This window comes from Macaca fascicularis, chromosome 7, assembly GCF_037993035.2.
Source record: "Macaca fascicularis isolate 582-1 chromosome 7, T2T-MFA8v1.1".
Lineage (NCBI taxonomy): Eukaryota > Metazoa > Chordata > Mammalia > Primates > Cercopithecidae > Macaca > Macaca fascicularis.
The window spans coordinates 157449312-157476077 of NC_088381.1; the positions used below are offsets into that span (position 1 = coordinate 157449312).

Consider the following 26766-nt stretch of genomic DNA (forward strand, 5'->3'; position numbering starts at 1 on the left):
ATTGGGGGAAGCTGGAGGAAGATGACCAGGGTCTTCCTGTACTATTTTTGCAACTTCCAAATCGAAATTGAAAGTTTCAATAAATACATGAAACCAAAAAGGCAAGATGTTCCAGGTTCGCATGAACAGCGGGGATGAAGAATTTTCCACCTCCTCCCTGCAAAGACCCTGCCATATTCACATACCTGGCTCACTCCGAGTTAGCAATGATTCCCACGATTCCTACTCCCTTCTCTTCCTCAGGTCTCAACTGAAATGTCCTCCCTTCTGGGATGTCTTCCCAGACCCCCAGCGCCCTGGCTCTTTCTCACACTGCTTATTTACATCATTCAGTGCATGGCCCCAAATCAAAAATCTCTCCTCTGGCCAGCTGTGGTGGCTCACGCCTGTAATCTCAGCACTTTGGGAGCCCAAGGCGGGCGGATCGCCTGAGGTCGGAGTTCGAGACCAGCCTGACCAACTTGGAGAAACTCCGTCTCTACTAAAATACAAAATTAGCCGGGCGTGGTGGTGCATGCCTGTAATTCCAGCTACTCAGGAGGGTGAGGCAGGAGAATCACTTGAACGCAGGGGTAGGAGGAGGTTGCAGTGAGCTGAGATCATGCCACTGCACTCCAGCCTGGGCAACAAGAGTGAAACTCCATCTTAAAAAAAAAAAGGTGGGGGGCCGGGCGCAGTGGCTCACACCTGTAATCCCAACACTTTGGGAGGCTGAGGCAGGTGGATCACGAGGTCAAGAAATCGAGACCATCATGGCCAACCAACATGGTGAAACCCCATCTCTACTAAAAACACAAAAATTAGCTGGGCGTAGTGGCGCACACCTGTAGTCCTAGCTACTCGGGAGGCTGAGGCAGGAGAATTGCTTGAACCCAGGTGGGGGGAGGAGGTTGCAGTGAGCCAAGATCATGCGAGGCTCTGTCTCAAGAAAAAATCTCTCAGTCTGCCTGTTGTCTGTCTTCACCTACCAGAATGTATGCACCACGAGGAGAAGAACGAACCCCGCAGCTTGCTTAACACTGCATCCTACCAGGGTACTTCCAGCCCATGACACATAAAGAATATTTTTTTGAATGAATAATGAATACACTAATGAACTAACAAAGAAAGCATATCAGAACACCAATGCTGAGAGTAACAGTATCCCTGAATCCATTCTAATCTGAAACATAATAATAAAGAGCAAGTCCTTTTCAAAATATAGCACAATAACTATGATTTGTAGGAAATTACTTGAAATCTACAACATGATATCTGGAGTAGGAGGCAGAAGGAAAATGACAGCCCCAGAGCTGGTGTAGTCAGGAGGAGCATCCAGTGGCAACAATCTGGACAGACCTTGAAAGATAGGTAGGATTTAAGCAGTGGAGCGAACTAGAAAAGGGTAGAAAAGGGTGTTCCAGAACTTGAGGACCAGCATGAAAGAAAGCCTTGATAGCACCCAGGCATCCAATTCTTAGGGATCCCATATCCTATCAGGAGCAGGGCTGGGCATAGGGGGTCATGGCAGTGAATGCAACAGGCCCCTTCTTCCGTGAGCTTCCACTCCAGCTAGTAAAATCAGACTTGTAAATATCAACTTTTGCATTAATAAATTATTTCCTGATTACAAGGTAGGAGCTCTGAATACTTGCTGGCTGGAAGGAAATCTAGAAGACTATTTAAAATTGATTAGAAAGTTAACTTTGAGGTGGAAGCAGGAATCTGCCTTTGGGGTAAACCCCTCTGTTGTAGGAAGAGCAACCTTGATGGGCTCTCCCAACAAGGCTGATAAAAGTCAAGTTTCTCCTCCTCTTCCTTAGCAGAACTCCTGATATCGGGAAAGTCTTCCAAGGTTAAATACACAGGACTGGGACATTGAGGAATCTGGCTAATGCTGTCCAAAGCCCCCTCACCAGGAGCATATCATTCCAGTGTAATTTCTTTATTTTAATCGTGCCTCCCACCTAAGTGAGCCAGTATTATTGGAGAATATATCTGGCAAGTTATTAGGAAACACTTAAGAGTGTGGGATCCTACTCTATTTTCTGTTGCTTATAACAGAATACCTGAAACTGGATCGTTTATAAAGAAAAGGAATCGCCGGATGCCGTGGCTCACGCCTGTAGTCCCAGCACTTTGGGACGCTGAGGCGGGCGGATCATGAGGTCAGGAGATCGAGACCATCCTGGCTAACACGATGAAACCCCGTCTCTACTAAAAATACCAAAAATTAGCCGGGTGTGGTGGCTATAGTCCCAGCTACTTGGGAGGCTGAGGCAGGAGAATGGCATGAACCCGGGAGGCAGAGCTTGCAGTGAGCTGAGATCGTGCCACTACACTCCAGCCTGAGGGACAAAGTGAGACCCTGTCTTGAAAAAAATAATCAGAAACAACCTTAAGTACTGTTACAATGGACCTAAACTTGATGCATTAGGCTCCGTGAGTGAGAGAGTTTAACGTTTCTGAAAGCATACAGCTCATTCTCTCATTCCTTCTTTTTTTTTTTTTTTTTTTTTCTTTTGAGACGGAGTCTTGCTCTGCCGCCCAGGCTAGAGTGCTGTGGCGGATCTCGGCTCACTGCAAGCTCCGCCTCCCGGGTTCACGCCATTCTCCTGCCTCAGCCTCCGGTGTAGCTGGGACTACAGGCGCCCGCCACCACGTCTGGCTAATTTTTTGTATTTTTAGTAGAGACGGGGTTTCACCGTGTTAGCCAGGATGGTCTCGATCTCCTGACCTCATGATCCGCCCGTCTCGGCCTCCCAAAGTGCTGGGATTACAGGCGTGAGCCACCGCGCCTGGCCCTCTCTTCCTCTTTTTAAAAAGCCATCTGGCCGGCCGGGCGTGGTGGGAGGGAACAAATGCTATAGGGATAATTGGAACCCAGTGCACTTGGCTAGGAAGACCTGCCATGGTCAGAATGGAATACTTGAAAATTGCTCAACCTGCATGCAGTCTTGTGAATCTTTACTTTTAAAATTATTGCTGTGGTTTGAAAGTGTCCTCCAAATTTCAAGTATTGGAAACTTAATCCCCAATGAGGTAACATTGAAAGTTGGGGCCATTAAGAGCTGATCGGACCATGAGGGGTCTGCTGTCATGAATGTATTAATGGGTCAATGGGTTCTCATGTCGCAGACAGAGTGGATCCCAGTCTTCTCCAGATTTATCAGCTGAGTAGAGATGTGGCACAAAGGAATAAGGAAGCATCATGTATAGGAGGGGCCATGAGATGCCTCTACCTTCTTTCTGTTTCCCAGACCTGCCCCATTTCCTAAACCTGGGAGTCCCTAAGCTAACTTGGAGTTTAGAGGCAGCTCAAGTGCCTACTCTACTTGGAGATAGCCTTCCTCTGATTCATGGCCAAGAGCACACATCCTCTATAGCTTCTTGAAAAGCAATCCTGGTGTCATAGACACATGGCCATAGTATCAAGCTATCTTTTCAGCAACAGCAGGAAAACTTCCGAGTGGTTCCCCTTTCCCAGAAACCTTTGCTGAGAAAGCTTCCTTAACTTTGTTTATAAAATGGGCTCTATCATTTTGCTTAACTTTTCAGTAATACCTGCAATATGGTTTTGCTGTGTCCCCACCCAAATCTCATCTTGAATTGTAGTTCTCATAATCCCCACATGTCATGGGAGGGACCAGGTTGGAGGTAATTGAATCATGGGGGCAGTTACCCCCATGCTGCTTTTCTGTTTTTGTTTGTTTGTTTGTTTTGTTTGTTTGAGACGGAGTCTTGCTCTGTCGCCAGGCTGGGGTGCAATGGCGCAATCTCAGCTCATTGCAACCTCTGCCTCCTGGGCTCAAGTGATTCTCCTGCCTCAGTCTCCCGAATAGCTGGGATTATGGGTGCCCACCACCACGCCCGGCTAATTTTTGTATCTTTGGTAGAGATAGAGTTTCACCATGTTGGCCAAGCTGGTCTGGAACACCTGACCTCGTGATCTGCCCACCTGGGCCACCGAAAGTGCTGGGTCTGCAGGTGTGAGCCACTGCACCTGGCCTCCATGCTGCTTTTCTCATGATAGTGAGTGAGTTCGCCAGAGATCTGATGGTTTTATAAGGGCCCTTTTGCTCAGGACTTTTCCTTGCAGCTGCCATGTGAGGAAGGACGTGTTTGCTTCCCCTTCTGCCATGATTGTAAGTTTCCTAAGGCCCCCCCAGCCATGCAGAACTGTGAATGAATTAAACCTCTTTCCTTTATAAATTACCCAGTCTCTGGCACATCTTTTTTTATTTTTTTTGAGATGGAGTCTCACTCTGTTACCTAGGCTGCCAGGCTGGAGTGCAGTGGCGCAATCTTGGCTCACTGCAAGCTCCTCCTCCCCAGTTCATGCCATTTTCCTGTTTCAGCCTTCTGAGTAGCTGCGACTACAGGTGCCTGCCACCATGCCCAGCTAATTTTTTTTGTAGTTTCAGTAGAGATGGGGTTTCACCGTGTTAGCCAGGATGGTCTCGATCTCCTGACCTCATGATCCACCTGCCTCAGCCTCCCAAAGTACTGGGATTACAGGCGTGAGCCACCGCGCTCAGCCTTTTTTTTTTTTTTTTTTTCAGACAGAGTCTTGCTCTGTTGCCAGGCTGGAGTGCAGTGGCACGATCTTGGCTCACTGCAACCTCCGCCTCCCAGGTTCAAGCGACTCTCCTTCCTCAGCCTCCCAAGTAGCTGGGACTACAAGTGCCCACCACTACTCCCGGCTAATTTTTATATTTTTAGTAGAGACGGGTTTTCACCATGTTGGGCAGGATGGTCTCGATCTCCTGACCTCGTGATCTGCCCGCCTCAGCCTCCCAAAGTGCTAGGATTACAGGCATGAGCCACCACACCCAGCTTGGGTATGTCTTTATTAGCAGCGTGAAAATGGACTAATACAATCCAGAAAGAACTTTTTAAGGGGGTCCCACAAGGTATGTTTTGTACCACTGACCACATTCAAAAGAGACTCCCTGAAACTCACAGGGTTCAGAGTTGCAAAGAATGTGAGGTGTAATCTAACACCTCCAACTTGAGCTATTTATCATTTCAGGTACTGAGAGGCTACATTACATTCTCTCCAATTGATGAAGATTTGTTCTTAATCATTGACTGAGAGAGAAAACACTTGGAATTTTCCACTTAAATCTCAACTCGAGAGCTTTCTGGAGGCAGTAAGCTAGGACATCACTCTGGATTGTATTGTAAAATTAATTCAAACGTTGGTTCCAGTTTTTAGGTTTACATAAAACGGTGTCCTTTAAGACAGGCTGATTATTTGAATAGAATATTAGGGTCATTCCCATCTCCATCTCATTAGCTTTATTCACTTATGCACACGCACACACAAAGTATCTATACCAACTGCCCCCCAAATAAGTCACAGTGTGATCATCACTGAGCAGGTGGGTAGGGAGGAGTCAGCCAGCAAACACAGGGCTGCCCCTCCAGGAATTTCCTGGTATTCCAGCCTCCAGAGATGACTGAGTGCCTCTAGTCTGCAGCTTCCACTTCATTTTCTTTCTTTTCATCTCTTTTTCATTAGTGTCTGTGCCTTCCTAAATTACAACTTGGTTGTCTAAGGAATTCAAGTTGATCTGCTTAAGGCAAACTGAGATGTGAGTAACCAATATGTCCAGACCTCCCGGGGGCCGCCATTTTGCTAACAACTATGACTTTGCCACAAACTAAAATGAAGCTGCACTTATTTCTCCTCTTTTTCATCCTCTTCCAACTGACAACAAATGCAGGGAATATGTTTTTTGTGCCAGTTGCTTTCTAAGGCCTCTTGACTGCTCAGCTAACTGTTTTGCCCAAGAGCACTAACCCTGTCCATGTTGAAAACGTGCTTGGAGTCCTAATTCAGGGCCAATTCTAGACATTTGGATTTGAGAGATGAATCAAGGCCTTGCCCACCAGGAGCTGACAGCCTAGTGAAGCACTCCACCTACAGCAGCAGCTACAACACAGGAAGTGCTGCAAGGGAGGTGTGAACAGACTCTCACCAGGGACCTCAGGCTACAAGGCCTCCCTAACTAAAGCCACCCCTTTAGCACAGCACAGAGAATTACATGGGGTTTGGGGCAGCTGACCAAGGACTTGTACCAGTCCCTTTTGAGTTTTACGTTTCTCTTGAAGGTTTTCTCATTTCAATTACTGTTCCAGTCACCACATCCCCTGGGGCCTACGGCAAGGTGGGGGCACACTGCTTTCATTACTGAAAAAGTAAGGCAGAAGCAAAGGAGAACATCTGAATCTTCATCTATGGAATGGGGAGGAAAAACAGTAGCTACAGTGTCTGCACATAAAGAGGTGATCACAGCGCCTGGCACAAAAGCAGCGTTAGCTTTCGTTGCTGGGACCCACCACTGCTGGGCAATGATAATAATCATGAACTCAGATCCAATCCAGGATGGAGCCTGCTGGAGCCTGCTGGAGCCTGCCCGGGACTCCCAAGCACAGGCAGCCGCACATCACACCCCTCCTCACAGTGGCTCTCCACCCGCACTCAGACACAGCTCTCTGCTGGGGAAGAAAGTGAGGGCTGGCCCCGCAGGACAAGCCCACGTCCAGCCGAGACTGGTGTGATCCCACAGCTTTGCCTGTTCCTGGGGTGCATGTCGCCATCCACCACCTGCTCTAACTCTGAGATCCTTGTGGGCAGGAAACATGGCTTCATTACAGGTTGTAGAAAAGGGGCTGGGTACATGGGAAATTTCTAATCTGAAAGGGGCTCTTGGAGAGAGTTATGTCCAGCTGTTTCACTTTAAAATACAATTACTGATGACATATTTTTAAATGCTGAAAAATTAAAAGAAAATCTAAATGGTCCACCTAATCCCCGACATAAACGGATTAGCCAAATGTAAATTTTTTTAAGTGATAAACACGCCCTTTAAAAAAATTAAAAAAGCAAAACAGCACAGGAAGGAAGAAAATTAAAGGTAAAACATTTTGTTCCCTCTTGCCTTTTTTTTTTTTTTTTTAAACCATATGGGGTCTCACTCTGTTGCCCAGCTGCAGTCTCAAACTCCTGGGCTCAAGCTCAAGCAGTCCTCCCCGCTTAGCTTCCCAAGTAGCTGAGACTATAGGTATGTGCCACCAAGCCCCCCAAGCCCCCAGTTAATTCTTCTTCTTCCTTTCTTTTTCTTTTTTAGAGCAAGATTAGGTCTCACTATTTAATCAGGCTGGTCTTGAACTCCTGCCCTCAATCCATCCTCCCATCTCAGCCTCCCAAAGTGCTGAGATTACAGGTATGAGCTACCACTCCTGGCATTTTCCTCCTCCCCTGAACCCCCAGTCCTTCCTACTTTTTTCTTGTGGATCCTGCCAAAAATAATGATTAAAATATGAGCATATATATGCATGCACATATATATACACACATCTACATAATTTGATTTTTTTTTTTTTTTAATAAATAGGATCTCACTTTCCTGCAACTCTGCAACTTGCTTTTTGTACTTAAGGCAATAAGCAAAGTTCTGAAGCCAAAATACTTGGTTTACAGTCCAGGCCCAGTGACTCACTTCTGTAATCCCAGAACTTTGGGAGGCTGGGGCGGGCAGATCGCCTTACGTCAAGAGTTCAAGACCAGCCTGGCCAACGTGGTGAAACCCCGTCTCTACTAAAAATACAAAAATTAGCCAGGTGTGATGGGAGGCACCTGTAGTCCCAGCTACTTGGGAGGCTGAGACAGAAGAACTGCTTGAACCAGGGAGGTGGAGGCTGCAATGAGCTGAGATCATGCCACTGCACAACATCCTGAGTGACAGAACAAGGCTCTGTCTCAAAAAAAAAAAAAAAAAAAAAAGGCCACACACACACTTGGTTTGTACTCCACACTCCCATGCCAATTTCTAATTACAGTATTATCTTGTGCAGATTATATAACTTGACTGTGCCTCAGCTTTTTTATCTGCATGATGGGGATAGATGAGTTAACACACGTAACTCATTACTTCTTAGAATGCAGACAGCACTCAAATATGTATTGTTATTATTTACTCCTGTTATATCTTTGTACCCCCTCCCCATCCTCCTATTTAAATGCTGCCCAGTGTGCCAAGACGTATCATTTGGGCTTTGAACCAGTCCCCTGGTGGTGAATACTGAGGTTGTATCCAGTTTGGCTATTGCTGTTACAAACAATATTAAGACACCCTTATTCACCAGTTGTTAATACTGTAGTGAGAAAATCCACTGGACATATTCCAAAGGGTGAACTTGCTGGGTCTGTGCATCATACATTTGAGAGATGTTGCCAGATGCCCTCCCAAAATGCTCTGCTCAGGTACCCTGACACAAAAGCCAAGTGAAGGTGCCTTTTCACAGCCCGTCTCCAGAACTGGATATTCTCAAATTGTGCATCTGCTCTCCAGGCAAGTGACAAAACGGCACTCCTTGTGTTGATTTGAACCTCTTTTATTATGAGATTGAGAACTCTTTAATTTGCAGACAAGAGAAACTGAGACTCAGGGGTCCCCTAACTGGCTTCAAGTGTGACCCTGAGGTAGTCAGTGGCACAGACAAGCCTGAGGTCAGAGCACCTGTCTGGGATCACCCTAAGATGCCCAGACCCACAGCACCAGGAGGAGTGTCTGACGGCCATCAGCCAACCCCTGCCTCCTCCCCTCTCCAGGGCACACCGAGCTGGGTTAGGGTGACCAGAAATCCCAAGGCAGGCAGAAGTTTCAGCCCTGTCCTGGGTCCAGGAAGCAGGGTTGAGGGGCTTCTCCAACTGAAGGTTGCTGCCTACAGCTAGTAGATAAGGAAAGCCTTGTCTCCACACTGCCTGAGGTTCAAGGGTGTTTTTCTCTTATTCCTGTTATCTCAAGTCTCTGTTCTGTCTCGGAGCAAAGAGTTCATGTTGTGACTGGGCCTTCATTTTCTTTCTCCACCTCCTCTGTGGACCTGGACTTCTTTAACTAGGAAAGAAAGGAGTAGGGAAACGGTCTGCTTTGATCACCCTCTGGGTGCCTTGCCCCAGTGGATGAACGGAGCAGGAGCTGATGGACCAGCGCCGGGGGAGAACGAGCGAGGTCTAGGTGATGGGCTCTGCTACTCCCTGGCCCCGTGTCTTTGGGTAAATCCCTCTAGGTCTCACTGTCTTCATCCAAAGGAGAGAAAAGGCACCTAACATGCAGGATTGTTCCATGCACACGTCTGTGCTTTGAAAACTGTGAAGTGCAACACAAACGGAGGATCCTGGTGAATGTCAGCGAGTTAGCCGCCACGGGCTTCCATGCAGGTGCGTTTCTTTAAGAGGCAACCAGCTTCAGTTGTGCAGGCAGGGCCTAGCCCTGTTTTGAGATATTCCCGAAGCCGTCCACCTCCCACCCAAGCATACCAGAACCAAGCTGATCATCCTAACACAGACTAAGTCGTAGTTTCATCTTGATTGGGCAAAAAAGTATTTCATAAGTGTCTATTTATACACCAGCTAAACTAGATGTTCAGCAAATCCTCATTCGTTTGGCAGACGCTGGAAGCTCAGTTCTACTTAGTGGAATTTCTCAGCCAACTGATACTCATCACACATTAGAATTAGAAAACAAAACTGGCTATTTTGAAGGGAATCATCCTACAATTATTACATATTTCTCTCCGACTTTCTAAAAAAAAAAAAAAAGCATTAAATGCCGTTCTACCCTTTTTCTTATCTCACTGCCACCACCGTAAACACCAATTATTCTACTGAGTCTAGAATCATAAGAGCCTGTTCTACCTACCACTCATAGCTTTGAGACTTTTCGGCAAATTATTTTTTATTTATTTATTTTGTTGTTGTTGTTGAGACGGAGTCTCGCTCTGTCCCCCAGGCTGGAGTGCAGTGGCGCGATCTTGGCTCACTGCAAGCTCCGCCTCCTGGGTTCACGCCATTCTCCTGCCTCAGCCTCCCGAGTAGCTGGGACTACAGGCGCCCGCCACAGCGCCCGGCTAATTTTTTGTATTTTTTAGTAGAGACGGGGTTTCACCGTGGTCTCGATCTCCTGACCTTGTGATCCGCCCGCCTCGGCCTCCCAAAGTGCTGGGATTACAGGCGTGAGCCACTGCGCCCGGCTCGGCAAATTATTTAACCTCTTTGTGCCTCAGTTTTCTCATCTATAAAAGAGGACCAGAAAACCAAGTTAATTAGGAAATGTGGCTGCAATGAGAACACAAAAACCAGCAATCTACTTAAAATTTAGTGCATGGATTTGGAGATAACTGTTTTTCTCTCTGAGATATTTTTTGTTCCTACCCAACTCCTGGCTACATTCCACATAGCTGAATTTGCTGGCAAAGTAAACCTCTCTTATGTGGACATGAATTTCTTTTGGGGCCTTGAAAAACATAACTAAGGCCCCCATGGAACGCATTATGCCAACAAGCCAGGCACAGACACAGGCATTCCGTCCCAGGCAGGGGGACTTTCGGCCAATGCCTCGGAGCAGCCCAGCAGAGCTAACCTAAATGAACAGAGAGAACCAAGTCAAGGAAAGCAAGAGTTTCCCTGACCTTCATGAGGGGGAGAAACCTTCTCTACCAGTCAGCAGTAAGTAGAGACCAATGTCCAAGCCAACTGGGCTTTGTTCTTGCAAGGAGAAACATGCAGATCCCAAAAAGGGAAATGAAATACAAAGGATGACTTAAAACACCGGGATAATCCACAATGAACACGCAGGAGGGGAAGTTAAGGCACTGAGGCCGTTCCAGTTTTCTGTCTAGGAGGAGCATGAAAGTGGCCCTCTGGTTGGCCAGGAGGCGGAAGGCTGCAGGTTGCCACGCGACACATAGCAAACACACAGTATGTCTGCTTGAGTGGCTTATATTTTTGAGCAAAAGAGAGATTATGGGCGCCTACCTAGATCCTTGAGCTACCCTGTGGTTCAGACCCTAGAAAGGATAGTACTGAAGAGCTGAAGCAACCCTACCTGAGAGTAATCCATTTTACTCAGAAGGATGTAAAGAATTCTCTTGGGTCGGCTGTGGTGGCTCGTGCCTGTAGTCTCAGCACTTTGGGAGGCCAAGGTGGATGGATTGCTTGAGCCCAGGAGCTCAAGACTAGCCTGGATAACATAACAAGACCTGTCTCTACAATTTTTTTATTTTTTTTTAATTAGCCAGGTGTGGTGGCACACACCTGTAGGAGTGGGAGGATCACTTGAGCCTAGGAGGCTGAGGTTGCAGTGAGCCATGACTGCAACACTGCACTCCAGCCTGGGAGACAGAGCAAGACCTTGTCTCGAAAAAAGACTTAAAAAAAATAATTATCTTGCTTCAGTTGAGCTAAGTCTCTGGAGTTCTATCTACAATACTGAAGACACATACTATACACATCACAAGGCCATTTACAAATGCTTCAGCTCTCTCTCCTTCAAGTACACAGTTGTATTACATTTCCCTGCCTGCCTGAAGTTAGGGGTAGTCAGCTATGGCCAATAAAATGTGAGTGTGACATGTGTCACTACTGGACAACTTTAGGAACCAGTACCTGCTTCACCATTTGCACCTTTCCCTTGGCCACGGAGATGAGGAATGTCCCATCAGCTTCAATCTAGGGAACGGGAATAAAGATGACTCGGAACACAGTCCTCATCAATCTTCAACAGAAATGTAGAGTGAGCAAGAAAAGAAACTTCCGGCCGGGTGCGGTGGCTCATGCCTGTAATCCCAGCATTTTGGGAGGCCAAGGAGGGAGGATCACCTGAGGTCAAAAGTTCGAGATCAGCCTGGCCAACATGGCAAAACCCCATCTCTACTAAAATTACAAAAATTAGCCAGCATGGTGGCGGGCGCCTGTAATCCCAGCTACTCAGGAGGCTGAGGCAGGAGAATCACTGGAACCCAGCAGGCAGAGGTTGCGGTGAGCTGAGATCATGCCACAGTACTCCAGCCTGGGTGACAGAGTAAGAACCCATCTCAAAAAAAAAAAAAGGAAACTTCCCTATTTTATGCCACTGAGTTTTGGGGTTTGTCTGTTACCCCATAACCCAGCCAACTCTGAGTGACACATGTGCACAACTTAGCCACCCAGAAGTGACCTTCTTCTTCCAAGTTGGTAATTGTCAAGTGTTTAATTGCATTAAGATAGACTATGCAGGATGGACGCAGTGGCTCACGCCTGTAATCCCAGCACTTTGGGAGGCCAAGATGGGCAGATCACGAGGTCAGGAGATCGAGACCATCCTGGCTAACACAGTGAAACCCCATCTCTACTAAAAATAAAAAAAAATTAGCCGGGCGTGGTGGCGGGCACCTGTAGTCCCAGCTACTCGGGAGGCTGAGGCAGGAGAATAGCGTGAACCCGGGAGGCGGAGCTTGCAGTGAGCCGAGATGGTGCCACTGCACTCCAGCCTGGGTGACAGAGCAAGACTCCGTCTCAAAAACAAGAAAAAAAAGATAGATTGTGCATCCGTAAAGTACACAGTACTAGGAACCCAGTTGGTCATTATAGATATAGACATAATTTTTAATTATCAGATACCAGACTTCAAAAGGTAAATTATAAAGCTGAGCTCTCAAACAATTTCCATAACCCCTCTATGAGGTTAATTTATCCCCAATTCCTTTCCTGAACCCAGCAAACACATCTCCAGGGGCAAAGGTCAGACAGTAAAACCTGCTCCAAATGCATTGCCCACCAATGGAGAAGAAGGTGATCATTTTAATAAATTCCAGTTTCTGATATGGAAGATTTACTCCACAATGCTCTTTTTTTTTTTTTTTTTCCTTTTGCTCAAGCTGGAGTGCAGTGGCATGATTGCAGTTTATTGCAGCCTCGAACTTCTGTGCTCAACCAAACTTCTATGCAATTCTCACACCTCAGCCTTGCAAATAGCCGGGACCACAGGCACACACCATCATACCTGGCTAATTTTTTTGTAGAGATAGGGTCTTCCTATGTTGCCCAGGTCAGTCTCAAGCTCCTGGACTCAAGCGCTCCTCCTGCCTTGGCCTCCCAAAATACTGGGATTACAGGTGCAAGCCACCACAGTTGGTCTCCACGATACTCTTGACCAACAGTTAAATTCACCCTTGTAGATGTCAGGATGGGCTGGTCAAATGAGAATTATTTGATTTTCCCATTATATCCAGAGTTTTAAAACTCCAGATGTTCTTTGAACATCACCATGGGTTGACACCCACTAGAGTCAAGTTCAACACCATTATCTCATTTCTCCAAAGGCACATTTCAATGTGTCATTGTATTTAATACACAAAACATGAATTTAGGACAACCTGTAGTATTCTCCCGCACTTAAAAAAAAAAAAAAATCCACAAATTAAGTTTTTCCGTAGCAAAATATATCAAAACACGTATGTCTTACACAGTTGCAATGCAGTCTAAGAAAGTCTGCTAAGCTGTGATCGATAACATCTTCATCAGTGCTACGTAACAGACCCTACAGACACAGATGCTGTTGACACAAACCTACTGATTTGCTCATCTTAGGCCAGATTTACTGGTTTAACCATCATTACTTTTTTCACTTATAAATCAGAACCAATCTAGCCATTTTAGTGGCCAAAATAACTATACCATGATCTAATTTCTTAGACTGTTAAAGTAGGATTAGAGTCACTGCTGGTGAATCAATAAAATGCTTGGAAATAAATAGGGAGGAAAAGACTCAACCAACTGGCTGTCGAGGCCAAAGGACCTGCCCATCACTACATCCTCACCCCAAGCCTTGTAATTTACACCTACATTCTGATATTCCAAGGTGCCGAGGGCCAGTCCGTAAGTACCTTGATGTATGTGTGGCAGAACCACTTCGTTATAATAGTCAATTAAATTATTAATGAAAGAACTGTACAAATAAAAGCATCATGCTCTTTTATGGAGTAATAATTATTATCGTAAGCAATGCAAATTGAATAATAAGAATCGTCAGGACAGTTCAGTGATAAGCTAACAATTTGCGGCAATCAGACCAAACATCTCTGCTCAAGCTGTTTAATAAAATAAATAGCAGCTTGTTGACATTTTTGTTCAGTTTGAACACACAGACATCCAGAGGTTACTTGTATGTCTCGGGTAGAAGAGCCAAGAAAGAAGTGGAGACTGAATGATATAAAAGTAGAACCAGTTCTAATGGAGGTAATGTAGATGTTTACATATCTATTTATTTATTTATTTATTTTCTTGAGACAGAGTCTTGCTCTATTGCCCAGGCTGGAGTGCAGTGGCATGATCTCAGCTCACTGTAAACCTCCACCTCCTAGGTTGAAGCAATTCTCCTGCCTCAGCTTCCCGAGTAGCTGGCATTACAGGCACCTGCCACCACGCCTGGCTAATTTTTGTATTTTTAGTAGACCTGGAGTTTCACCATGTTGGTCAGGCTGGTCTCGACCTCCTGACCTCACAATCCGTCCACCCCAGCCTGCCAAAGTGCTCGGATTACAGACGTGAGCCACCGCGCCTGGCCAGATGTTTCTGTATCTTCAGGAAACAACAAATCCTATAAAGTGTCCCAGAATCAAATGGCATAATTTATTTATATACACCCATATATATAGACATATATATTTACTTATACATATGCGTTCCACGAATAGACCATTATTGTAACTAAGTATAATGTTGCAGTTACATTCATGTAAAGAAATAAATCAAATGCTGTGGTAATAATAGGCCATCCCTAGTTAGAAGTAGTAGTTAGAATAGTAGGTCATCACTGCCAGGAGCAGTGGCTCACGCCTGTATTTCCAGCACATTGGAATGCTGAGGTGGGAGGATCACTTGAGCTCAGGAGTTCAAGCCCAGCCTGCACAACCTAGGAAGATGCCATCTCTACAAAAATAAAAAAATTAGCTGGGCATGGTGGCACGTGCTTGTAGCCCCAGCTACTTGGGAGGCTAAAGTGGGGGAATCACTTGAGCCCAGGAGTTCAAGGCTGCAGTGGGCTATGATCGCACCACAGCACTCCAGCCTGGGCAGCACAGTGAGACCCTATCTCAAAGAAAAAAAGTAACAATTTAAAAGTTAAACAAAAATAGTTATCAAGCACCTAACTCCCTACGAACAGCCTTGTACCATTCCATAAAAGAGCAACCAGCAGGCCATTCATTTCCTCATGTACCTTATAGGGTCCCGATGGGATACTGTAGAATCACACAGTCTTCAAACAGAACTTAGTACTACCCGATTCTCCGCCAGTTTATCCAAGACTCATCCAGGAGAGAGTGTGTCAATAAACCAGATCCAACAACACAGGGAAAATCTATTAAACTTGAACTGATGAGTAATTTGGACCTTTTGGCAGCTGCTCTGACCAATTTCCTGCCCCTTGTTCACCTGGGAAACTATGTATCGCTTTGAGATAAGGATAACCTGTGGTATTTGGGGTGGGGGGTGCCGTGGGAGGGGTAGGCAAAGGCAATTAAGTCTCATCAGCTTCCAGCAGGAATAAACACTGAGGAATGGACTTAAACTTCTTGCTGTCGGATGTGTGCATGTCACAAACACACCCCTGTTGTACTAGAGTCCTAGTGTTAGGTAAAAGTCCAGCTGTTCAGGGGCCATCTGACTGCACTTTTGGGGTGAAATAATGCCCTTTCCCAAAGCCTGTCCCCTCCTTCACCGTGAGCTGATACATCTGTCATACCGACTGGGCCAATTCAAATGCCATTCTCCTTCAAGAGATCCCAACTTCAAAACAGCCCTTCCTCCTCAGACCCCCTAGCAGATGCCCCTGCTCAGACCCCCAACTGCTCCTCTGAGCCAAATTCTGCCCGATTAAACGAAAATGCTCTCGCGTGTACTATGTTGACCTCACCACTGAGGGAGCTATGAGCTTTGAGCATAGCTGAGTTTGGGCTCAAATGACTTGATCTCTGGTTAATGCTCAAATATCCGTTTTGGGAGTTCATATGCACATATCAGAGTGAGAGAGAAATCAACATGGACACATAAACCACATAAACATATCCACTAGAGGGGAACGGCACAGTGTCCTATTTTCCAGTGATTAAGAGTCACCCTCTGCCTTCGCAGGGGGTTGGGTCCGCCACATTTCCACCAGGAGATAAACCTGAGTGACCTAGAGTGCTAAAGACCGATGCCTGTTTATCTTTTCAAATGCCATCCCCCCACTCCTTAAACCAGGAGGAAATTCCTCATTGCTTCTATATCTCTAACACGTGCTAATCTTCTTTCTAATAAGAAGGATAAGCCACCGTCTTGAGACCTGCAGGAAATGGTAGTAAGGCAGCAGGAGGGAGAATGAGAAGGAGGCAAGAATGACACCCAGGAGAAGGGGCAAGAGAACCCCAGGCAAGGAGGCTCTGGGACCTGAATTTCACCCAGCAATACAATTTCAGAAATAGTGTTGGGGACAGGCGTACATGGCCAACTTTTTGTTTTGCCAAGTAAGGATACTGAACTCACTATCTTGAGCTTATTTTTCTCATTTTGCCTTAGACCGGGGGAAAGCTCACGTTTGAATACCTCCTTGTGCATATCTGTGTACTGTCTGTATCCCCCACCCCCTTAGACTAAGCCCAAACACAGCACCTTGGAATCAGCACCTTGGAATTGCCTCTGCCTCCCACACAGAGGCTCCCTAGGTCCAGAAACCACTGAAATAGACCAGACTGGATCCCGATCTCAGAAGTATTCCTTATTTCTCCTTTCACTTGAGAATGTTTTACACTTCCTTATCTTCCTATCTTCCTTCAGAGAATTTCTGTGAAACATCTTTTCTAGGGTGTTATAAAGCCAACTTAAAAAAAAGAAATCAACACTTTCTCTGCAGGAGTCACTTCAACCCTTGATAAGAGAGTAGTTTCTGTGCTTCTAAAGGAAATGAATGCTAACTAAAAGGGCATTCCCACTTTCGGCCTGGGGGCCTGACCTGCAACAGCCAAGAACACAGCTGCAGAGAGTGCCAAGGCCTACTTCCTCGGGCAGAGCAGCCAAGGGGCAAAGACTTTCCATGCCTTTGTCTTGAGAATACACCACAGCCAGCCAGGATGACTGGCCTGAAGGGAACCAACCTGAAGGTTCTGGCCCAGACCCAGGGCTTTCAGCAACAAGTAAGGATTTAGACCAGCTTAATTTCTGAATTCTTGGAAGACAAAGACCATGTATATTAAAGTAGCCGGCACGATGCCTATTTGCCAAGTGTAAATAGGCATTTAGTCAATTTTTTATGGCAATCGTGATCATGTTGATGAGAACAATGGGAGAAACAAACAAACAAACAAAATAACCAAAGTCCTTGATCCCTTGAGAGGAGACTGGATCTGGCCTCATGACCCCTCACAAGTTGTATCAAGAGCTTCCACAAGGCCGTCAACACTGATATAGTTTGGATATTTGTCCCCACCCAAATCTCGTGTTGAAATGTAATCGCCAATGTTGGAGGTGGGGCCTGGTGGAGGTGTCTGGGTCATGGGGGAGGAATCCCCATGAGTGGCTTGGGCCATCCCTTTGGTGATAAGTGTGTTCTCACTCTGAGTTCACATAAGGTCTAGGTGTTTGAAAGTGTGTGGCACCTCCCCTCCCTTCTTGCTCCCATTCTCGCCATGTGATGTGCCTGCCCCCACTTTGCCTTCTGCCATGACTGGAAGCTTCCTGAGGCCTCCTCAGAAGCAGATACCACTATGCTTCCTATCCAGCCTGCAGAACTATGAGCCAATTCAATCTCTTTTCTTATAAATTATCCAGTCTCAGGTGTTTCTTTATAGCAGTGCACGAACGGACTAATACAAACAAGGGCTATTTGTGGAATGAACAATGAATTCTCATATTCATCTTATCTTTTGGTACACAAAAACAACTGGTTTAGAAATCTTTTAGGTTAATTCTTACTAAATAAAATATGTATTTTAATCTCACTTCCAATTATCAGTCAGGATCATACATTCTTGGGTAATACAACTGTAATAGTAATTTTAAGAGCTGCCACAGAATGAGTGTTTACTATCTTCCAAGTACTGGGCCAAGTACTTTACGAGAATGATTTTCTTCAATTACCGCAACACTGGCTGAGTGCAGTGGCTCACATGTATAATCCCAGCACTTCGGGAGGCCGAGGCAGGCAGATCACTTGAGGTCAGGAGTTTGAGACCAGCCTGGCCAACATGGTGAAACCCTGTCTCTACTAAAAATACAAAAATTAGCTAGGCGTGGTGGTGCATGCCTGTAATCCCAGCTACCTGGGAGGCTGAGGCACGAGAATCGCTTGAACCCGGGAATCGGAGGTTGCACCGAGCCAAGACTGAGTCATTGCACTCCAGCCTGGGTGAGAGAGCGAGACTCCAACTCAAAAAAAAAGAAAAAAAAAAATTACCGCAACACCTCTACAAAGATAAGTATCCTTATCCCTATTTTACAGATGGGGAAATGGAGGTTCAGACAGCTTACATTATTTTCTCAGAATGCACTGCTCAGAAATCCCATTCCAATCACACAGCTGAGGGGAAGGACTGGGAGCTGAAACTGGCTGACAGCCTCACCCTGGCATCCACTGCCTCAGCCTGAAGATCTTGGATCACTTGATTAAAACCCACCCTGCCATAAGCTACAGCTTTTAAGGTACACACACTTTAACTGGAGCTGCTGCAAACCCAGGCCAGTCCTCTTTCCTGGAAGCCTGTGTTGTTTTCATTCCATTTTAAAGCCTGTTCAGCCTTTATACCCTCTCTCTCGGGAGCCCTAACTTCAGCCCCCAGGCCTTGGCACCACTGCAGCAAAGGGCCCTGTTGCAAAGTCATTCTGCTGGATTAGACAAACCCATTTCTCTCAGGATAGTTAGTGCAATTCCAAAATGGCTTATGATGGGCCAAAACTCTCAACTTGTTTTAAATAAAGCAAGCTCTCCAGAATCCCAGAGCTGTAGTCGGTGGTGGCGGCGGGATGAACGCTGGTGTGAAGCTGTCCTCCCTTTCTGCGGATGTCTTTCTCTGTGATCTCTGTGGTCCTTAGTTTCTCTGTATTTAGAATACGAACTCTTACCTACCTCACAGAAATGACTGTAACAACCAAGTGGGAGAGTACAAATACTTTTTTTTTTTTTTTTTTGAGACGGAGTCTCGCTCTGTCGCCCAGGCTGGAGTGCAGTGGCCGGATCTCAGCTCACTGCAAGCTCCGCCTCCCGGGTTCCCGCCATTCTCCTGCCTCAGCCTCCGGAGTAGCTGGGACCACAGGCGCCGCCACCTCGCCCGGCTAATTTTTTTTGTGTGTGTGTTTTTAGTAGAGACGGGGTTTCGCCGTGTTAGCCAGGATGGTCTCGATCTCCTGACCTTGTGATCCACCCGTCTCGGCCTCCCAAAGCGCTGGGATTACAGGCTTGAGCCACCGCGCCCGGCCCAAATACTTTTTGAAAAACATTAAATGCCTTCTACAACTGAGATGTTAACATCAGACTTTTCCAATAGGACAGGTTATAGAAAATTCAACTAGGCATTTAGAAGGCCAAAGCACGGATCCAGCAGCTCTCTCTGATACATGTATGGTGATTTCCATTTAATTAACTGTTTCCGGGGAACACCTAGAGCCATTATCAAAGGTGCTAACTGGGCAGCCAATGGGTAAACTCCTAATAGGTCTATGAGTCAGTCTTTTGGAAAGTTTTTGTCTTGTGTTTTCATATTCGGGTTCCATTTAGGACTCAAGCATAACTTTCCTTGGTATTAAGTAACAAGGAACTGAGATTAATTGCCCAATTTTTAACTACATTTGGCCTGTTTGCATCCCATGTTGTAAGCGCCCTACTAGGGCTGTAAGAACAAAGAATTTGTCACTGGCTGTTGTGAAAAAGCTTGGGCGCCTGAGCACTTTATGACGACTAAAATATAAGATTCTAGCCTCCTAAGAGGCGGGCGGATCACGAGGTCAGGAGATCGAGAACATCCTGTCTAACACACAGACACCCCATCTCTACTAAAAATACAAAAAATTAGCCAGGCATGGTGGCAAGCGCCTGTAGTCCCAGCTACTCCAGAGGCTGAGGCAGGAGAATCGCTTCAACTCGGGAGGTGAAGGTTGCAGTGAGCCGAGACCATGCCATTGCACTCCAGCCTGGGCAAGAAGAGCAAAACTCTATCTCAAAAAAAAAAAAAAAATGGTTTGAGAACATCACAGGAAACCATGCTGAACCAAGTGTGTTGACTTTTACACCCTATAACCTGGCCAGCTGGCTGTGTCTCGAAGCATCAGACTCCATTTTGAACATGGATTTCTTTTTTCCTTTCCGGAGTCTCTCATTTTCTCCATTGTATTCATTCAGAGGGGAAAAAAAAAGACTTCATAAATGTCATTTCATATTCCAAGCAATTTGCTATAGGCAACTACACCATTACTTTGTACAAATAAATTTACATAAATCATTATTAGAATGTTTTATCTTGGCAACATTATTTGGTTCCCAGAACACAAATTAAATGCATGCTTAAAGCAGAATATTTTAAAGTTATTCCTATATTGTTTATGAGACAGGATTAGAAATTTCCATCTAATTTTTCTTTCATAATGGAATTCCTTTAGCTTTCTTTGTACGTTTAGAAACCGTATGTATAATTTTCTGGGGGGTTTCTTGAAGCAAGCCATGCAGTAGATGACTGTGCCATGTTTCGTTCATTTTTCAGCTGCTATTCCCTTTGATTTCATGGGTTTGGTTTTGAACACTGATTAGGAAGGCCAGGAACCAGGGGAACTGCAATACAGACTCCTAAGTAGATGGCTTTTTATGTGATAATACGCTGCACATAAACTGGTCTTTGACTGTGGTTAAGCTTTATTTTTTTTTTTAATAAACAAATGTGTAAATAAACTCCCGGCACTCAGTTTCTCCTGGCTGTTTGGGTTGGGAAGGGGCCTGTTTGGATTCTCTGCACAGCACATGGCAAGTCTTCACTGGCTGGAGTTTTACTCCACCCTAGATTTCAAAATAAAATCTTTTCCACGTAAAAAGCAGCTCCCGGTTTTAAAACAAGCTGCACTTGTCAACATCAGGGTAGGGAGTGGTGGCAGGGGACCGGACGGGAAGTCAGGACACGCACGTCAGTGAGGCCTGCTGTTGCTGGCTCTGGAAAACGACATAGTGACTTCCCAGCTCGTCTTCTCATTGGTGTCACAAAGGGCTGGACTCCTGGCTCACGGCTGGAACTTTCTACCAGTATGTGGTCTGAGAACAGATTCCAGGGCCACTGTCAGGGAAGTGGGGCCCCATGAGGTCAAGGGTGCAATACTCAAAAACGGGGAGTGAGGCAGCCCTGTGGAGGGCTTAAGAACACAGATTCCAATAGCCAGGGTTCAAATCAACACACCAAATCAACCACAACCACTTGCTACCTGTGTGACTGAATAATTCAAACCTTTCTGCATCTCTGTTGCCTCATCTGAAAATGAAGAGATTATGCATACATACCTAGCAGTCTTATTTTGGGGATTAAATGAAGCAACACAGCAAAAAGCTGAGCAGTGTCTGACTCTTAGAAGAGGTTCAATAAACAGTAGCTAACATTAATCTTAAAGGATGATCAGTGGAGTCAAGCTAGGGCGATCATATCATTTATGATCTAAACCAGGATATTTCTGGGTATGAAAGGGAAGACTGTATGGTAATTATATTGGGTCAATGGTGTATGCTAGGACAGTCCCAGGCATACTGGGACTTGTGTGACTACCCTGCCCCTAGCCCATACCATTCAAGACTCAAGGGACATTTATTTTTTGCTTACAATTATATATTACACATTTTGCAATTTGTTACTCCTTTTAAAGTTCTTTCATACACCTTATTTGAACTTTTCTTAACTTTTCTTAAAATGTGGGAAAATATAGGACTGAATTACTTATCCCTTAATAATAAGCAAACAAAGTATAGAAAAAAAAAAAACAAAAAAAGTATAGAATTTCCCCTAGTGACCCAGTGTTGCTGAGCAGTGGGGGACAGTATCCCATGACCTCCTCCGTACTTCCTGGCCTCCTGCCAGAGAGGCAGGGTCATGTAACTAGTCCTGACCAATGGCCTGTCACCTCTAGTCTTAAGCACTTAAGAGTGTGTGTGCAACCGGGCACACTGGCTCACACCGGTAATCCCAGCACTTTGGGAAACCAAAGTGGGAGGATTGCTTAAGCCCAGAAGTTTGAGACCAGCCTGAACAACATAGCAAGACCTCATCTCTACACAAAATTTTAAAAACCATTCTATAGTATGCCTGTAGTCCCAGCTACTCAGGAAGCTCAGACGGGAGAATCCCTTGAGCCCAGGAGTTCAAGGCTGCAGTGAGCCATGATCACGCCATTGCACTCCAGCTGGAGCAACAGAGCAAAACCCTGTCTAAAAAAATGAATGGAGCTGGGCATGGTGGCTCACACCTATAATCCCAACACTTTGGGAGGCTGAGGCAGATGGATCACTTGAGGCCAGGAGTTCAAGACGAGCCTGGCCAACATGGTGAAACCCTGTCTCTACTAAAAAATAAAAAAATTAACTGGGTATGGTGGCACATGTCTGTAATCCCAGCTACGCAGGAGGGTCAGCTGGGTGGATCCTTTGAACCCAGGAGTTCAAGGCTACAGTGAGCCATGATCACACCACTGCACTCCAGCTGGGGCAACAGAACAAGTCCCTGTATTTTAAAAAAAAAAAAAAAAAAAAAAAAAGAATGGAGCCAGTGCAATGGTTCACACCTATAATCCCAGCACTTTGGGAGACCAAGGTGGGTGGATCACTTGAGGCCAGGAGTTCAAGACCAGCCTAGCTAATGTGGCAAAACCCCCATCTCTACTAAAAATACAAAAATTAGCCAGGTATGGTGGCGCATGACTGTACTCCCAGCTACTTGGGGGGGCTGAGGCAGGAGAATCGCTTGAACCCAGGAGGCGGAGGTTGCAGAGAGCTGAGATTGCGCCATTGCACTCTAGCCTAGGTGACAGAGTGGGACTCTGTCTCAAAAAAAAAGAATGGGTGTACGTTCTCAACCCTTTCCTTCACATGTTGCAGCAGCCAGGAAGCCATGTTTTGAGATGTAGATATCACAAGATGGAAGAGGCCTGGGACCTCAAAATACTGGAGGCAAGAGAGCTACACTGGCCCAATCCCTGGGCAAATGAGAAGTAAGTTTTTGTTGTACTAAGCCCCTGAGATGTGGGATGTACTTCTTTTTAAGACGGAGTCTCGCTCTGTCACCCAGGTTGGAGTGCAATAGCGCGATCTCAGCTCACTGCAACCTCCGCCTCCTGGGTTCAAGTGATTCTCCTGCCTCAGCTTCCCGAGTTGCTGGGATTACAGTCACCCACCATCATGCCCAGCTGACTTTTGTATTTTTGTAGAGACGGGGTTTCACCATGTTGGCCAGGCTGGTCTTGAACTCCTGACCTCAGGTGATCTGCCCACCTCAGCCTCCCGAAGTGCTGGGATTACAGGCGTGAGCCACTGCGCCCGGCCAGGGTATACCTTTTATCCTAATATACTACTGCCTGCCCTGGCTCAGCCGGTTAGTAAGATTAGAACCCACATATTTTACTATAGTTTTCATTCAACAGTATCATAAAATCCTACCAGATTGGGAAAAAGCATTGCCAAGATTAAATGCCATAGCTTACTCATGGTAAGCCTTCAAGGCTTACTTGATTTAAAACAAAATATTTATTTGGTTTAAAATAAAATCGTTCACACCCAGAGCCAAGTAAAAAGAAAAAAGTTCCAAAATTCAAGGTTTGTTTTAATTTGGTGCTGATTTATTCCAACATTTAGGTTAATCCAAGAAGTCTGGATGCCTCATCTTACAGACAACCCTAAGACGAAATGGCCTCATGTTGCATCTAGGTTTTATTTTAAGTTAAAGAGATGAATGGAAATATCCAACTAGAGTGTGACCAATTCGCTATCTCACTCCAGAAAATCCCTCCCTTCCGCTCTTTCCTATTCTAATCCTACTCATCCTTTCAACCTATTTTCTTAATGGGGAGAAAGCTCCACACATCAAATTTCGCAAACACTTATGTCACACAATTGGCTAGGCCAGGAGTTGGCAAGCTTTTTCCATAAAAGACCATAGGGTAAATATTTCATGGTTTCCATTGCACTTACTTAACTCTGCCATTGTAAGGGCAACAACTGCCACAGATAATCCAGAAATGAACAAACATGGCTCTGTTTCAGTAAGATTTTATTTAGGGACACTGAAATTTGCATTCCATATACATTTCATGAGGCACAAAATTTTATTCTTTTAATTTTTCCCAACCACTGAAAAATGTGAAAACCATTCTTAGTACATTGGCAGTGCACGGACAGGCAGCAGGCAGTAACTTGGCCCCTGGGCCGCCTGTGGTTTACCAACTCCTGGTCTGGTCTTAGGAGGGGTGGCAACAATCTATTAGGCAAGTTCTGCAGCAGGAGGAGAACACAAATACTGCGATTCTAGTTCTTCCGCTTCCTGGTGGCTGGTGATCCCAGGCTCTGACTCCAGAAGGCCCAAGCTTCTGCACACCTGTGTCCAGGAAGGCAGATGGTGCGTGGCCAGGCAGGGCCCAACTGGCAGCGACGGGGTTCTCAGCTGGCAACTCTCAGTAGCACCTTTAAGACCCAGGACAGGCCAGGTGCAGTGGCTCATGCCTGTAATCCCAGCACTTTGGACAATGTGCCTTGGGAGGCCAAGGCAGGCAGATCACTTGAGGTCAGGAGTTTGAGACCAGCCTGGCCAATATGGTGAAACCCCATCTCTACTAAAAATACAAAAATTAGCCGGGCGTGGTGGCAGACGTCTGTAGCCCCAGCTACTCAGGAGGCTGAGGTAGGAGAACAGCCTGAACCTGGGAAGCGGAGGATGCAGTGAGCAGAGATGGTGCCACTACACTCCAGCCTAGGCGACAGAGCAAGACTCTGTCTCAAAAAAAAAAAAAAAAAAAAAAAAGGCCCAGGGCAGTGAAAGCCACCACTGCTTCCACCAGCTAAACAAAGGGCAGCCCTGGGGAAGAGTGAGGGGTGGACAGGATCCACTACATCATGCCCAAATTAATCAGGGCACTTAGCTGCCATCCCTGACTGTAGCCCCAGCCCTCCCCCTTGAGACCCTCCCTGAATTCTGGCTTTCAGAACCCTCTGGATGCGCTCCCAGCCTTACTTTATAAATGCGTGTTCTTAACTTATGCTTCCTCCCCTGCAGCTCCACTTCTCAGAATCACCCCTTGTGAATCACCAGGTATTGACCTCACAGAGCTCATCCCAGGGCCCTGACAAGCCCCAAAGGCCAGGCAGAGCTCAGAGGGGAGGGTGGCAGGTGTGTGAAAGAAGAGTAAATAATCAGGTAGACAGGCAGAGGCAGGGTGTGGACAGGCCCAGAGAAGCAGAAAAGATCAGCAAAGCAGTGGCCAAGCCAGGGTGGGGGCAACAGAAACCACTGTCCCCAGCAGGACACTGCCAGCCAAAGCCCCTCTGCAAAGGGAAGGTAGAGTTTCCCCAACGGGCTCCACTCCAGGATCCTTAAGGGACCCCTGACGGGGAGTCTGGTTCTAGGTGGGCCAGAGGATCTGGGTCCTCTAGACCTTCTGATTGAGGCAGTCAGGCCCTCACTGCCTGGGCTCACAGTGGGTTCATTCCTGTCTTCCCCTCAAGGCTCAATGTCATGCCTCTTCCTTCTGCCTGGCCAAATGATCCACAGCAACAAAGCCCAACTGAGGCCCTCCCTGGTCCATGAATTCTTCCCTAATTATTTCAATCCCAATCCTCAAAGCTTCTCCATTCCCTGAACCAAGGAACTACCACTAGTTCACAGCCCTGGCCCTAAGCTTAGCACCATCTGCCATTTTCTTATGAGTGAATCAACTTTGCCTAAACTGTGGGCTCCCTGAGGAGAGGAGCCAGTCTTCTACTTCTCCATCCCCACCTGTCCCAAGAACACACAACAGATACTCAATACTTACTGAACGCAACTAAAAGTGCAACATTAGAAAGATTAATACAATTAAAGTAAAACATGAGATTGTGGCAACAAAAATAATTTAGAAGCTAATTTCTATGTGAAAATTCCCAGCAATCTTCCTGTGGCTTTGTATTTCTACGACTTACACCAGAATTTTAAATAAAGATGTGATTCAATGTTTTTAATCATCTTAATGCCTAAATTGGATTGACCACATTGTCAAGTCTGATCAGCTGCATAAATTGATCATTAAGAAGACTGGGGGAGGCGGGAGAGAATACCAGTTGATGGAGAAATAATCAATTTGGCATTTGCATTTAAATATAGCTTTGGCATTTCATTTATTCAGCGCAGTCTACGTAAGGCATGGCGAACTGGGGAAGGCAGTGTAATTACCTGAGTCGGAATGGGTCCAGGAAACTGAGGTCAGCATTGCTCCCGTCACAGAAAGGACAGAGGGGCCTCCATAATCACGAGAACGCTGGTCTTCTAGAGGCTGCTGGAGAGGAGCAGTAGGAAGTCAGAATTAAGCAGAAGCAGCAGAGAGAGCCCTCGCAACCACAATGGATGCCATCTCTGGCCTGACTCTAGAAAATGACGCACTTCAGTGAAAAAGCAATTGTAACAGTACCTCTTTATTTCTTGGATCGTTATTAAAAGACTGGATCTTTCACTATGGAGTGTTTTTAAACTGTCTCATGGGGCATAAGAAGATCCAGAAATTTGAAAATACATGCCATCTCAATGTGAGATTATTTTATTTTGCTACAACTGCCACTGAGACATTTGTGAGATCATTTTATGTACTCCAGCTGCTACTCAAACACTTGTCTACATAAAGGAAAAACATCAGAGCACCCACAAGCACTCAAGGCCAGCATTCCACCCCACGGACCAGCCTTGATCCCCAGGGTAGACCAAGTGCACAGGCTGCAAAGTCGATGA

The 26766-nt window shown here is 45.9% G+C and overlaps 1 protein-coding gene across 36 annotated transcripts in view; it reads right to left on the minus strand.

The window, feature by feature from the left end:
• The window catches only part of FOXN3 (forkhead box N3), a 466688-nt gene that overhangs the window by 306448 nt on the left and 133474 nt on the right, over positions 1-26766 (minus strand). For 17 of the 36 annotated variants that reach the window (XM_073998053.1, XM_073998050.1, XM_065547506.2 and 14 more), the window contains one exon: positions 26218-26320. The exons of 6 other annotated variants lie outside the window; for them this stretch is intronic. The gene's annotated coding sequence lies outside the window, so the exon portion shown is untranslated. The remainder of the gene's footprint in view (positions 1-26217; positions 26321-26766) is intronic. 13 more of the 36 variants (XM_073998051.1, XM_073998044.1, XM_073998040.1 and 10 more) reach the window with 1 other exon arrangement.